Source organism: Acyrthosiphon pisum, chromosome X, assembly GCF_005508785.2.
Source record: "Acyrthosiphon pisum isolate AL4f chromosome X, pea_aphid_22Mar2018_4r6ur, whole genome shotgun sequence".
Taxonomy (NCBI): Eukaryota; Metazoa; Arthropoda; class Insecta; order Hemiptera; family Aphididae; genus Acyrthosiphon; species Acyrthosiphon pisum.
In genome coordinates, this window is record NC_042493.1 from 16,368,436 (window position 1) to 16,385,508 (window position 17,073).

General features: G+C 30.5%; 1 non-coding gene across 1 annotated transcript; it reads right to left on the bottom strand.

The window, feature by feature from the left end:
- Positions 1-6,144: 6,144 nt before the first annotated feature.
- TRNAR-UCU lies at positions 6,145-6,217 on the bottom strand. Its single transcript has one exon. It is a non-coding gene; the product is annotated as a tRNA-Arg (tRNA).
- Positions 6,218-17,073: the final 10,856 nt, after the last annotated feature.

Consider the following 17,073-nt stretch of genomic DNA (forward strand, 5'->3'; position numbering starts at 1 on the left):
TATAAAATACATAATGCAGGAACAGTTATCAATTAAGTTAAAAAAATAAAGTAAAAGACTAAAAAAAGATTCGTCTTAATTGTATACAACTTAGAATGATCAACATATTTTTGAATCGAAGTTGCAAAACTAGATTAAGGCCATTGAAAGCTAATCGTTTTTTTGTGCATTTAAATTTTAAACTAATAACTGGAAATTTGTTTTTTTTTTTTCAGTAACATTAAAGTAAATATAATTTTAAAAAAAACTATATATACCTATAATTAATTTGGTAAGTACTATACTAATTAAACAATACAAAAAAAACATTAATCCATTTCCTATAATATAACCTAGAAAATAGAATAATGAATTCAAATAAGTTTTCAAAATTGAAATTTATTGTATATAAAAATGTATAAATAAATTAAATTATCATCACCTTATAGGTATATCACCACCCTATCTATATAATATATAAAAATGGAGCGTAAAAAATGTACGTTACCTCGTTAATTAAGAACGGCTGGTCCGATTTGGCTCAACATTTTTTCAAGATGTTCGTAATTGCCAAGAGAAGATTTTTACGAAAGAAAATTGTACGAAAATCTACCAGAAAAGTAGGAAATCTGGATGTAAAAAATACAACAGTGGCGCAACAGTGTATTATATATTGGTTAGGTTATCGGGCATGTTCGTTGATTTGTATTATTATTTTTTGTCAATATATAATATATATAATGAATGTTTGTGTGTAGATTAGACCCCTGGGAAGAAGACAGGCTAATTTAAAAATGGTTAAATTTGTTTTTTTTTTCTTTCATCGAATTTTAGTACGGTTAGGATTTTATATTAATTAATATAAAGCATGTCCCAGAAGTCCCGTATCACCCTTAGAATCTCCGTGGAAAATGAATATATTTAAATGCAGTTTTCTTTACAGTCATAAGTATGGAAATTATGATCGAATAGCATAATATTCGATTTGTTTTTTTTTTTTTTAAATTCAAAAATCAATAACAAAAATTCTTAGACAAAAAAGTTTTTTAAATTTCCAAGATAGCCATTTTGTAGATCGTATATTTTGAAACAGTTCAAAAAAAAAAATATTAGAATTTAATGAAAATCGCCCAAGTTAGGGCTAATTCTTATTTTTAATTTTAGCTGAAAAATCAGTGTGATTCTGCTGTATGACGCATACGTTACATAACTATTATTCTTAGAAATTTAAAATAATAAATAGCTCTAACTTGAACAATTTTCATTAAATTTTAATATTTTTGTTTTAACTGTTTTAAAAAATATGATCAACAAAATGGCTATCTTGAAAATTTAATAAACGTATTTGCCTAAAAAAAATGTTAGATAATTTTTGAATTATCTGTATAACTGTATAATTAATATATATATTCAACTCCGGTTCCCTTTCCACCCACGTGTAACACTCACCTACCGTTCTAAAACTTACAGTCCCTCCCCTCTCCCAATGGCCTAAGTTGCCGCGGGATAAAAATAATAAAAAAAAAAAAAAAAAATATATATTAATAAAGATTATATTAATCCACCATAGGTGGAATACGACAAACTTTGTATAACTTTGATACTTTATAGTTCAATCATACAGTTACGTACAAACAGCCCGGGGTCCGCGATTGCCTGCCTGATAATATAGTGCTGTGTATTACAATTTTTATTCCGGGCAACGGAACAGTTCAGATAAATTTGTACACCATACGCCGAATATTAAATAACGAATTGAATAAAGTTTGAGTCATATTTAGTTGGTACATTTAACGGGCAACGAAGTGCACGGGATCAACTAATAATCTTATAAATGCTTATCCATATTATAGAACCGGTCATAGTACTACATAGTGTACTAATCTTCTTTTGTGGTCGGATTATAATCCTTGAATATACCAGGACCCCATGAGCTTCCGATTCCACGCATTACCCGGCATGCCGACAGCTGTTGGATGGAAACCGGCTTGCATGCACAATAACAACTAAAACAATAATCTTCTTTTGAGACCCGTTTATTATACTTGAGTAGTTGGGTCCTGATATACCAGGACTGCATGTAGACGATGCCGTGGTGTGACTGATCATTAGTGTGCTTGAATTTCTCGAACTCGTTATGTAATTAAAGATAAATTACAGCTATATACCCTGTACCAAATAAGAGCGCACCAAATTTACGTAAGAAAACCAGTTTTGCCCGTGGCCGCCCGGTGCACTCTTATTTGGTACATAATATAAGATTCTTGGAAATCAGTAATGTACATACACGCAGTCTCGCGTCACTGACTTATGCGATCGAAAAAGTTTCAACATGAAAGACCCAAAAAGCTGAAGAAAAATTTACCCAGTACCAGAGGCCAATGTTAATTTTTGAAAAAATATATATACATATATAAATAATTAATTTTGTACAGGTACTATACTAATTAAACATTACTGAAATTCGGGGAGCCCACGCACACTAATGATCAGTCACTATATCAGGGACTGGAACATTTTGAATTTATCGGTATCGGTTCCGGTACTGGTTCTCCAAAAATAAAATAACTGTTCCGGTTCGGTTCTGAAAAAAAAAAATAAAGGTATCAGTTCCAAATAATTTCGGTACCGGTTCCAGATAATTTAGGTACCAAAAAGTAAAATAATCTTAAATACCTATCTGGAATGTGAGTTTAATTAATAATATGAGAAATATTAAAAAACAAGTGATACATACAAGTCACACATAGCTTATATACAAAATAGTTATACCATTAAACTATAATAGATAAAATAATTTTATTTTTAAACCTAAAAGAACCTATTTAATTTTAAAACTCCGGTTCAGTCCCGGTACTTTATTTATTAAGATGAAAGTTTCGGTTCCGTTTCTGGTTCTTAATATTTTAAAGATTCCAGTTTTTTTAGGTTCAGTTCCAGTCACTGCACTACACACACAGTCACACATAATTCACGACGGATATAGAATATTGCCTAAATACTTAAAAATGGTTCGCTTTCAACAGCCTATTAATATATTATGCAAATCTTACAATAAAAACAATTTAATATTGTATGTATGATGTATACAGTATGTTCACGCTAAGAGGTACCACTAAACATTTCAGTTCGATGACCTTGTATTGAAATGGGGTTTTCGCTGAATGACAGATAATACTTAAATACACATTTAAATGTTATTGTTAAATTTCATATGCCAATTTTGTAATTAGAAAAAACTTTTTATACATAACTTAAAAAAAAAAAAAATACTCTATCTGAATATGTAGAAAACAATTAAGTTACTAGGTATTTAAAAAAAAAAAAATTGTAAAATAAAATGAACATAACAGGTTTTGTAGTTATTAGAATCACAAAATTAACATGCACGATTCCATGATATTAATTTTAAAATGTTGATTACCTACATTTTATTCGAATATTAATTACAATTCTCAAATTTAATATTAGAACTATCCCACTCACTCATTCACTCTACACTTTGTCAAAGAATGTTTACGGTTTTTTTCTGAGTGTGAGTGTGAGCTTTCTGATGGTACAGCTGGGAGTATACAGCTGGTGACATAATTTATAACATGATGTTTACATTGTACATATAATGGTATAGACGACACGTAAGACTTGAACGAAATAAAATACGACTATACCTACGTGTTTTGTAAGACGACACGAGATGCTAGTTTTAGGAGTACACACACATGTATATATATATGGGTGGTATGAGTATATGATAATAATATAATATACGAATTATGTGCGTGCGTGGCTTTCGGTGGGTGTAGGTATATTGTTCAACGATGTTTGCGGTGCTTTTAGCGCTAAGACGGCCGACGCCGAGAGATAATGTACTGCGGCATGAAACATATTATTATTATATTGTATAGGCACTAAACGAAACGAAATGACGCGTTTATTTTGTGATTCCAAATAATGTGTACTCCGGCCGGATAAAATATAGCAACATTATTGTATGTGGGTACAACCTAAGTACATATTATTATTACGACGGTAAAATAATGAAAATACAATTCAATGCAGCTAAGGGAAGAATAACAATAGGAAATATACGACGAGACAGCTGCAACCATCACCCATGCAGGCCACCTAGTAACCCACCCCCAATCGTTGTCACGTGATTTATGGGTAGTGTCCGAGCGAGTGCCTGGGAGATTTCGAATTGGACACGCACGCTGCACATAATACGGGACATTTCGTGCTCTAGGTAAAGGTTATCTATACAAATGCAGGAGGAAAGATGAAAATATTTCGTTTTGCGAGTACCTATAATATAATATTATAATTTATAGCATTAGTCAATAGTCGAGTATCATGCATTGGCGGAAATTGAGGGGGCTTAGCCCCCCTCCAAAGTCCATCAAGCCCTCTGATTTTTTTATTATTTGTAGGATTGAAGCTCCCCTTAAGCTCACATTGATGTTAATAATGTTAGCTCCCCCCCCTGAAATGTTAATAGACTTCCACCTATGGTATTATGTAACACTGTATGCTGCTTTAACACTGTCGTCCAGAGACGCCTACAGAGTATTAACTCACTACGCGCAAAATATTGTGTCAATATTGATTTAGATCCAGGAACCTCAAAAGATTTTTTGCCCTGGGCTACCAAAATTAAACTATGTCAATGATGAGGTGTTATTAGCGCAATAAAGGTTTTCTCTCTCAGACCCACGTGCAATGCCGAAACTACACAGTACAAGGCTATTAAGTGAGGATCCTTTAATAAAAATTCCCACAGCCAGAAGTGACGACTGTATAAAATACATTTTAACACACTGATTGGGGGGGGGGGGCTTATATAGGTTTGGAGCTGATATGCAATACACGCCTTGCAGTCGGTAGTTACGGCACTGCCCAAAAAATTAATTCACGTAATATCATTTATTATGACTTTTGAGTAATCTAGGAGTAAAATCACCCACAATTAAATTTAAAAATGATATAATTTTTAGGGTTATAATAATACCTATTTCATTGAATATAGGTATCAAATTATTTAGAAAAAATCGATATATCATACCCTCAAAAATATGATTATCTTTAATGTACGTAATAAGTGATTTTACTCTAATAATACTCAAAAACAAAAAAAAAAATGATTTTGTATGCGAATGCGTTTTGTATAAGTTTCTTGTGAGTCATTGAGACAGAAAACAAACAGTACATAGTCATTTTCTTAATATATGAGCTAGAGAGCCTTAATATATAATATATAATATTATAAAAGAATATTTTTTTTTTAATACTTACCTTTATTTTACATAATATTTGTGTTTTAAATTTGGTACTTTAGCCTTCTGTGATTATATTATTTATTTATTTAATTTAATTTCATATATATATGAATACTGGGCTCCAATGAGATGACTCGTGTGGAGGTCCAAGAGTTCAGAAATAAAATTACATATAAATTACAAGATTAAATAAACTTATGAAGAATCTAAGGTGTATACAATTTGAGTTAGTTTACAATAGTTAAACAAATGAAATAAGTACAATCATATTATTATAAATTTAATTCATAAGCAGAATCCAATAGCCACTGTAAAATGTTTTTTTTAAATAAATTTACTGGGAGGTTTGTTATATTAGATGAAGGAAAATTGCAAATCGTCAAGGTTTTTTATTTTATAATTAGTTGTAGGTAGGTAATACCTAAATTACGTATATAGTTTTAAATGTTATTTAACCAGTAGGCAGGTACATTAAAACAATAAATAACTTCAAAGTGTATTTAAAGATTATTAAAATTATAATATAAATAAACGACTATAGAACTGAGTTATTTTTTTTTGAAAATATGAACCTAAACGCGTGTTCCTTTATTTAAAAAAAATAATTAATTGAACGACTTTACTTGTCCACTGATTTTCGAAATCGTTTTCTACAAAAAGAAACGTAGGTAGGTACGTATTAGTTACTACGCGTCATATACTCATGTCTACACTGAAATATTTTCTCTATACAATTTGTAAACAATTTACATAGTATGTTGTATAAAAAAATATTCTCAAATACGTTATTAGATAATCATAAAAATTGTTTTATAATTACAAAATTAAAACGTACAATCCACATTCTGATAAATTTAATAAAATTAAATTGTAAAAATTTTTTTTTCCAATGCATCCCTGGTGGGGATCGAACCCACGACCTTTGGATTAGAAGTCCAACGCGCTATCCGCTGCGCTACAGGGACTGACACAGAATTTTGCGAAAAAATTGTTTTTTGTACACGAATTATTTTGTATCAATAATTTATTATTGTATCTTTTATGCCTATACGAGGCTATAAGGCTATAAATAATTTATTATTTATATAGTTATAAACTTATATAAACTAAATTATAGAACAATGTCAATAATCATCAAAAAGCCATGTTTGGTGTAGTAAGATAATAATGAAGTATACTATGTAAGGTATAACTGTATAATACATTAAGACGTGTTGTAAACTCGTAAGTATAAATGTATGAAAACGGATAAGTAATATTAAATTCTAAACAAAATGCAGTTAGTAGATTCATTAGGTTTTTAAAGAGATTTTCGTTTTAACACAAAATTATTACATAGGTCATAGGTATTTATATGTTGTAGGTATAATTTATGAGTAGGTAGTAACTTGCATTAATAACGAATGTTACGATCAAATTAAGTTATTTGTTGTGTTCGAGTTTCCAATATTATTACAACCTAATTATTTTTTATTTAGAAAATAATAAAATTTGCGTAGTAATATATGTATAAAACACATATTGTAACCGCGATTGCGGTGGTTATAATATACGCATTGTAATATAACATTTATAATATAACGCATTGATCTATAAATTTTCTAGCATTTATTATAATGAACTATTTAGGTATTTATGATATTTATGTTACATGATCGAAACGGTATTTGGTTGGTAATTGGTAGAAAATGCTACAACAAAACATTCAGACGACGAATATCGCATAGAGCGTCGATATCTATTATCGTCTCTAATAATAATGATTATACTGATTGGTTCGACGGAAGACCCAACACATAACAAATAACTTGATCCAGATTTCATCTTATACACACTATGATAGATACACCTTGTAAATATCCAATTATATAATATAGTCAAATAATAATAAAATTAATTATAATTAAATAATAAAGAAAAACACTTAGGTTTTATTATTTTTATTTTTAATGATATTTTGTAATGGTAAAAGAAATTATCTTTTTATTCGTTTGAATAGTAACAAATATGCAGTATACCTGATACATGTAATATATTAAAATAATATGTACATTTACTGACGATAGATATTCTTTGGGTACCGAATATTTATCTTTCATTTTAGTTGTCAAACAAATTAATTTCAATTAATTGTACGCGCGCATTTGAAGATGACATAATATTGTCATGACATTTTCTACGCAAGTTTCTTCCATTGCTTATTAACCATTAATTATCATATTATTATTTAAGTATCAAGGCATGTTAGTTCTGCCTTGTGCGTGCTCATTGTCTACTGTGAGCGACGCACTTTAATAAAATGATATTCACGCGAACGTATATTATTACTTTAATATTTACAAACAGGCGTCAGAAATGCAAGGTGGCGATGAAAATAGGTTATGAAACGAGGTAAATTATTATTTTCGTGTAAGCGTGCGCAAGGCCGAACGCAATGGACTCGGCGGAGGAAAACAAATTCAATTTTTGCCGTTAATTGGAAAAGTGTTCATCGCTAGGGGGTTTCAGATTTATTTTATTCGTTGGTGTACCAATTTCACTACATTAATACTTACGCACCTATGACCCCGTAGTGGGTATGACGTCAAAGCGTTTATAATATCGTCCACCCTCGTCAACGCCCAAACAACCACCGAAAATCGACACCGTTGTTTGTCATATAATTATTTTTTCGGAGGCGTGTTCGACGCGTTTTGTTTGCTTTTTTTCGTGCACTTTATCTCACGCTCTACATAATATATAAAATATTATTCAGTAGGTACACAATACGTCTTGTATGTAGGTACATAATAAATATATACAAATTCAGTGACAAATACCGTCAACCCCTGCAATCCGAAACAAATTGAAAACCGTGCGATGGTGATAAAATTATAATTATATTTCGTGCGTTCACGTTTTTGACTGCGTGTCACGGGAAAGAACCCCGACGAAACCTTACGCGATGTTGACAGATTCGATTTCGATGGCGTACATTTTAATTGGAAAAGCTCGTGAAAAGTAAATTACGTCGCAAAGCCGGGTGAACGAAAATTAAACACGAATGCCGAAAAGCTCGTCTACAATAGCGTCCCAGGACCCTCAGCCTCACGATCGGTATATAGATGGACCTCCAATTCGTCCTGTTCCGTCGAGTTATATTATATTCTGAAGTCTGTGTGAGTGGTTTTGCGACGTCTGCAATGAATAAATTACCGTTGCCGTGACGTAATTATTGTAACTATATTTTAAACACGAGCAACTCATGAATAATTATTACAGTCGATTTCACGTCAACGACAATTATAATTTTATTGGAAGCACTATCGTTTCATTATAATAAATATATTATTATAATTATATTTTGTAGCATCGACAAAAGAACGTGTTGGATGGCGTCGACTTTAATTTTACGTGTTGCGTTTATAATATTATTACCTATGGGTCAGTCTGAAGAGAAGATCGCACGAACACAACCGTGATTGAAAATGACTACCTTGTAAAATTCACACCAGTGTAATCACAATTCTATTTTTATAAAGTTCAGATATTTTGCATAAATAACAATATTATAATAGAATGAGACTTCAAGTCTCTGTGAAACGTAGCAGCGATTACTGCCTATCTCGTATATTAAGCGTTCCTCAATTTGTGGGTGTAAGCCGTATAAAGCGTGTTTCGAATTTCGATTATATTTGGAATAATGCATCATAAACGGTCTCTGTATACTTTATAGATACTCTATTATATCTTTATATATTATTATGTACCTACATCTTAAAAATATACTTTACCTAACAATTATTAACATTTTGAGACACGAATCGCATAAGGCATAAATAATAAAATAGAAAATGTAGCATGGATCGTTCCCTATGGCATTTATGGGCTATGACTTGAGGACTGAAATTGAGAGCTGAAGAAGCACACGTGGTTAACTAATATAGATCGGTTAGGTGTAATTATTTTAATATATTATATTATATAAACGTTATATGATAATAACATAAATATTCATTAGCGTTGGTGTATTATTTTCATTATTTTGTTCAAATCGATTTTTTTAATCAATTAATTGTTTTGGGGTTTAAATGGTTTTAAACATAAATTAATTTTTAATTTTGGTTAGAAGTATTTCACAGATACAATAAATTTTAAAAATCATTTGGTGCTAGGTGGCTCTTACTAAAAAAATTCCCATTAAACTTTAATTTACTCAATTTTTTTATAAAATCTTTTTTTTAAATATAATATAAAATAGGCTAAAATAGACATGGTTATTAAAGTATTTTTAGAAACGGCAATATCTAGGCGTATTTATAAATAATTTCTTTTTTCTGTCAAATTTATAAGTTAATACTATTAATATTATTAATCATTAAATATGCTCAAAAAATTTTGAAAATTAAGAAATATGCTTTTAAAACTACAAAACTACTAAATATTAAAAACTATGCGCTATAAAACATTAAATATTTTTTTCGTAGCGTCGATAAATTAATTTAAAGTTTACTTAGCAATAAATATACTAGGTATGGTATGTATGGTTTGTATTTATAGAATATGGTACCTATTATATAGAAATATAGTAAATTGAATTGAATTTATTTTGAAAAAATTGTACATACAATTCTTAAACAATTTAAACTTTAATAACGGAAGATACCAAAATCAAGCTTATTCAAAATCTTTTTAAATGATCTCCATTGATTATGCATGATGGATCTTGATGAAAAAAAATAGTTTATAATCGTGAATTAAAGATTTTAGATATTAAAAGGATATTATCGGATTATATTTTAACAACTTACAAAAAGTTAAAATATACATATACAATGTATACATATTATAATATTATGTATTGTATATGTTCAAGAGATAATAATCCTAATATCCATTGACTTTATACCAAATTAAAGTTTTACTCATGGTTTAAAAAATCAAGGATTTATATATTTTTATCAAAGTATAATAATGTTATATCAATTAATGTAATTTTGTAAAATTATTTTAAAATATTCAGTAGGATATTATTTGTTTAAATTTAAGTAATATATTATAATATTATGTACAATTTACCCAAATTAATATTGTATATAAGTTTTTTTTTATGGAGTTGATGGTATTTTTAAAAAAAGTGTGTGCAAATTGCAATACCGACCTTATAAACGACACGTCATGAGACAATAAGACATAACGCCGAGACTTACATCAATAATTATTTGTCCGTTTCGGCTGCGATCGCCGATAAATCGTGCTGCAGCATAGTATTGTAATTAACGGCTCAGGATGACAACAGGATATTTAGGTGAAACTATTATGTGGACTAATGAAATAATAATAAATCAATAACAGTAGGTAATCGGAACGCGGATAAATAATACGCGCGCATGCCTGCCCGATTGAAATCCGGACACGACGACCACAATTTCGACGCTTCTGTGGGTATAGTTTCGCATTAAGTGTATACTTAAGACCCAAAGATGGGATTTAGAATCGGTAGATTGCACCGCGCACAGTCGACGGTATAATATATAATATTAGATAATAATTGGAAACGTCTATAATTGGTAAATCTCAGTACCTATACTCGCGCTTACAAATATCGAATTCCAAGAGCCACCCCGCCGTGATCAGCGGATAGCTGATAACCTGGTACAACTCCCGTCTGTATATGATAATCAATGTGTATTCACGACCCTTATATATCATCAAAGCCCCGGTGAAATTTGTCCGTGATTATAGCTGAAAGTTTTCGATTAGAATTGGATTTTGCTGTGCAATGTAATTAATTTCGGCGGAGGTATATTATATAACTACGGATTCCAGGGGTCCGGGGATTACGGATTCGTTGATCCGTACATAAGCGAGCGATTTGGCGTACGGCGATAGTTCAATATTGAACAATTACCTACGTCCGACGAAACGTAGTAATACAATAATGGATGGGGAGGGGTGATGACAGTGTGGCCGAGATGGCTTTATATTAGATTACATCATGCCATCCGGTGAGTAATCTCCTCGCCGATTCGCTAAACATATACAAAGTACACACCAACACACACAAAATATTATACACCTATACCTATCTCTTGCGAACCAACCCCCCTCCCCCTCTGAGCGTATAAATTATACAAGTGACAGCCGCCAGGGTTGAATTCGGCCATGATTGCATCCGCGTGTCTATTGTGCAATGCTGCAGGGGTGACGCGAAAAGACCGATGAGATTTAAATCCATTCGATTGCACAGCTGACGGCGGTCTAATGATAATAGGAAAACTCGTATAAGTATAATACAATAATTATATATTGTTGACCTACAGTTATTACAAATCCGATCTGACGGGCGGCCAAAAACCAATCTTCACCCAACACATCATTTGCTTTTCACGGGAAATAGACCGATTTCACGTTGATTATGCCCAACCGCACTTTATTTGTACGCACGGGCGTAACACACGCATCCACCCACCCACCCACATTAATAACATTCTCAGCCATTTTATATAATTAAACCTCGGACGGCGGCGTCCGCTCAAAGGAGGGATTTATAATAATATATTGTACAATATGCCCGTACGATTGCACACGCTGTTGGCGACGGAACAATAATTGAAAACGCACAAGGTCCCATAAATAACGATTTTGGGGTGACATGGGGTGTAGGTACGATGGTAAATCTCTAACGTAGCCGACTGACCCTTATTGCAACGCGCAATACGGGGCCGTCCAATTTAATTTATGTGTCGTGAGTTCACCGGAGGGATATTATGTATTTGTTTAATATTACACATTATACGGCCAAATCCCGAGTTCTTGTACCTCGGTTGTATAAAAATAAAATGTACATAAAGAACATTTAAAAATTGAAAATAAACTCTAGTGTACCATAATGATTTAAATATTTAATATATAAAATACAAAAGTATTATTACGATAATATATTAAATAATAATATTATATAAGTTAAGTAAATGCTCTTTTGGTTTGTAAAAATAAATAAAAAGTACTTTTTATCAAGATTGGCGATTTAGAACGTTCATATAATATATTAAAAAAAATATCAAAAATATAAAAATCTGACTCAATATTTTGCATTCAATGTATGCAGGGTTCTGAATTTGAAATATTTCAAAATTCAAAATTTCACTCTTCTTGAAATATTTCAATAAAATTATGAAACATTTTTTTTCTTTTAAACATGTTCGGTTATAGAAGATTAGAAATAATATACTTATTGCACACTTAGAAAAAAAATAAAACATATTATTTTTGTTGATTTATTATTTCGTATTTATATATTCTATTTGTAGTTCTGAAAAATATTCCTGCATTTATTTTGAGAGTAAAAACATTTTTTTTTTTATGAGTTTTAAAATATTGTTGTATGCGGACCGTCAGCAATCCAAAAGATAACGGTTTGAAATAAAGTTTAAGTCAATTTCAACAGTGAATGAAATAATAGTGTATTTTCAATAATTACAAAGTATACAAAAGTTGCAACTTTTACATGTACATGTACTTATACATGTATATGAGTGTGTAAGTGGCTGAGTGCTGTAAAGGGGCTCTGGACTCTTTTATTTAATACTTAGATCATATTTTGTATATTTTAAAACGTCACTCACGACTATTAATAGTGATTTATGTCTATACATTGTGAATATAATATAATATAATTATAATATTGTATAATATCAGTCCTGTAAAGTATTTAAGTAAAACTATTTGAGTAAAAGTATTGAAATACTTTTTAAGTATTGAATAACTTTTTAAATACTTTCAGCATGAAGTATTTTGAATGGTATTTTAAATACTTTTTGGTATTGAATACTTTGGTTTTTTATTTCGAACATTTTATTTTTATTCGAAATAATTGGTTGAAAAAATATTATTGTCAACTACAATAATAGAATAATAGTTTTATTTAATATTCTGTATTTCTGTGTTAGCCGAAGCCCAAAGGTTTGTGAAAACCAGATTTCTAAAAAAAGTTATTGAATATCGAATAACAATATTAATTCCCTTTAAAACTATTTGATAACTATTAGATTACCTAGTACCTACTACCTATGTGCTTATATTACGATAATTAGAAACCCACTTTAAAAACCAAAAGTATTTGAGTAGTATCTTAAATACTTAAAAAAAAATGTATTTGAGTATTTACTCAAGTACTTTTTAAAAGTATTCTTTACAGGACTGTATAATATAATATCCATTCGCAGAGCCATGGCTCCCAACAATACGTTATGATGTTAAGTTGGTTTATGAGTTTGTAACTTGAGAGTCAAAAACCAATGTTAATATTTGTTATATTATAGATTTGTTTAACAACTTATAAATTAATATTTCATGAAATATTTCTAGAAAATAAATTTCATGCAATTTCAAAACCATAACTGTATGTAATAATTCTAAACAATTTTAATGCATAATATTGTAAATATTTTGTTAGTTCATGTTTGCGTGTATATGCATGTATAATGTATGCGTATGTGAATAATATATTGTATACTTATCCGAAATTATTCTTCAAAAGCAAATAGGAAACAATATTTATTTGTTGAAAATTATAAATGATAGCGAATTATGTAATATAACCAGAGTTAATTTATTTTATATGAACTATCTTAAACCTAACATTAATCAAAACATTTAAAATACAAAATTATTTTGCATTGTTTTTTTCACGGTTAGTAATAACTTATAAGTATTCATTAATATTATGATTTTGTTTTTGATTACATGTTTTCGTGTTTTAGATACATTCATGGGTTCTCCCTCATATTTGAGTGATTGGGTACGTTTTTCAAATATAAAAATTATATTACAATTTACGATTCGAAATTATCCGGACGATAAACGAAGAATTCGTAGTAGTTTACCTTTACGTATAATTGATTATACATAAGCCTACAAATAAACCGTAAATACTTCGTTTGAACGATAAGTAATACACTAATATATAACACTGAAAGCACGCGCATGTATTCACACGACGTGAAAAATGAGTGCCTCGTACAGGTGGGCCAGTAGCGTTTTGTTCATAAAAATAATGAATAGAGGTATTCCTGTAAGAATATCGATGTTGAAGACATTGACATCGATAAAAATAAGTGATTTTTTATTTACACTTTATATTTGTTTTAAAAATGTAATATTATAATCTATTTTTAATTTTTTTTTCCTATTTAAAAAATGTAATTCTTTTTGTTTAGTAACTTCTAATTTGAGAGTTCTATACAACTTCAAAATAAGTATTTATACTTTCAAAAATTAAGTAAATATTTCCAGGTCGAAACAAATTTGAGGGCCGGTTAAATAGTTTTCCTGGGCAGAATTATTTTACCATAACACGTTTTGATCATAACCATAATTTTACTTGAGGATTAGGAGAATGATTGGGTACACATCTTTTTTAGACACCGAAACCTGAATACAATGGTTTGCGTACATAATATTTTTTTTAAAAAAACTCCATGTTTAGGTAGAAGTATTTAAATATTTTATTTTTGTTTTACTTTTTAGAGCCTATTAGCAGACACCACGAGGAGGTTGGCTCTTCAAAGTTAACTGTCTCCGAAAAACTTTTCTTTTAACATTTTTGTCGCAAACGTGTCTTGTATTTGTGTAATGAAACGTTCTCTGGTATATTTACTGCATAATACATTATTTTATTCTTTGTAATTTGTATCCAAACGTTGTGTCTATTATATACAAACGCTGTGTCATAACGTTGTTCTTAATCATGTTGGATTTTGGGCCAATATGTCAAAACGATCATCGACTGAAATTTTTTATAGTCTGCCACTATGGGTGATGGACATACAGTAATATTATACAATAACGTAATATTATGTGAGTAAAATTATATTAAACATTTCGCATAACATCCAAACTCCCTGAACCCGACCTATATTATTATAACACAACGTCCCCCTCACTCTCCGGCCACCAACGCTTGGAATTTTAGCGTTCAAGCCGTAGATTAATTATAATTACCTATATGGCTATATAATATTATGGTTTTGATCTAACGCCCGTGGCATTCGCGTGGTATTTGTAGAGGGTTGGGGATGGCGGGAGAAACACCGCCGTATAGATAACTTCTTTGAATTAATAAATATGATTTAAATCCCTGGAGCCAAGCCAATCTTCGCGTATGCGTTGGTATTTACTTTATAGTTATGCTTTTACTTATGTATATAATATGTAGGTAATCTGAAATCATCAAAGTGTGCCCTCCGGCTTTGGGCTGGGTATGCTTCAATCGACGTCGGAACGCCCACGCCCCGAACCCTTCTTTGATCCGCAGGCTTCTTTGATGCCGTTATACAACGTACTTATATGTTCAGTTTTGGGAAGAAAAACATTATTTACAGAATGTCTACATACGTCAAGCTTTCCGCCTTCTGAGAGCGCAGATTTAGCGAGAACGTATGCCGATGGTGTTTACTGTTTTTGGCACTGTGACATGTAGCCATCTTTCAACCCCCGCGGCCACAAACCCTTTAGATCGCTGAGCTCGTCTTTATATCAACAATAATAATATTATATACACTCACGAATTCACAATATTTCTGTACGCCCGCGGGTAGGCAACAAACCACGTCGGAATATTTGAAATACCGATTCAATTTCCACGAAAATTCTCAGCGTGCACATAACAATATAATATTATATGACTTCATAATTCAATACCAGAGAGACGTTTTACCATAAAATATAATGCATATACGCGTGTCTACACACCCACAAGCCTTTGTTTTAATATTATAATCAAAACATGCCAACGCATATCAATCACTGACATACCACTAAAAGTATAATGTGCAGACGTTTTATAGTTTATAATAACTTTATGAGGAATTTCACTAATCTGAGTATTGTGGTGGCTATGACGTCAACGAGCAAAAACATTCATTCGCATAAAATAGTATTACTGCTGCTGGTACATATTATAGGTATACGATAAAACTTTGGAAAGAAGTAATAAACAATTTTTAAAAAAAATGCAATATAATTGATTAGTTTGCTATTCAATAAAAAACACTTAGAGCTGTATTCATTGTCGATGCTTAAAAATAACTATTGTTTAAGCTGATTTTGATAATGTAAATAATAACTAAAAGCAATACTTTTACTTTACATAAGCTAAAATCTCGTTTATGAATCTCATTTGAGTCATAAGTATAGCTTAAACAATACTTATTCTTAAGCATTGACTATGAATACGGCCCTTAGTCACTAAAAAAAATAATTTTAAAAATACTGTAAAGTGTATTTATAAAAATTCAATTTTGCTTTCGAAATTTTTTTTAACAATTCGTTGGGCTTATTTTATAATTTATAATGTATTCAATATATTTGATATATATTATATAATATATAAAATATGTATTAGAATATACATAACATAAATATCAGCTGTGATAGTAGGAAGTACTTCCTAATTTCTATAGTAAGTATATCACGACTCACGAGGTGTATCCCACAAATGGCAAATACAAAATCACACAAATTAAATAAAACAACATAACTCAAATGTTGACACTTTTGTGTTAGATATACTATCAAAACATCAACATTTTTCTCTACAAATTGATAGACCGCTAAAAACGTTATCATGATTAAATTCAGCGCAATAGATATTTTCGGCATCATTTTTAGGGTTCCGTACGTTAAACGGGACCCCATTACTAAGGCTCCGCTGTCCGTCCGTCCGTCTATCACCAGGCCGTATTTCATGAACCATGAAAGTTAAAAAGCAGGTAAGTGGATGTCGTTCTGCTGTACAGTAGATTACAAGTGGGTCATTGTGTAATGGTTGTATTAAATT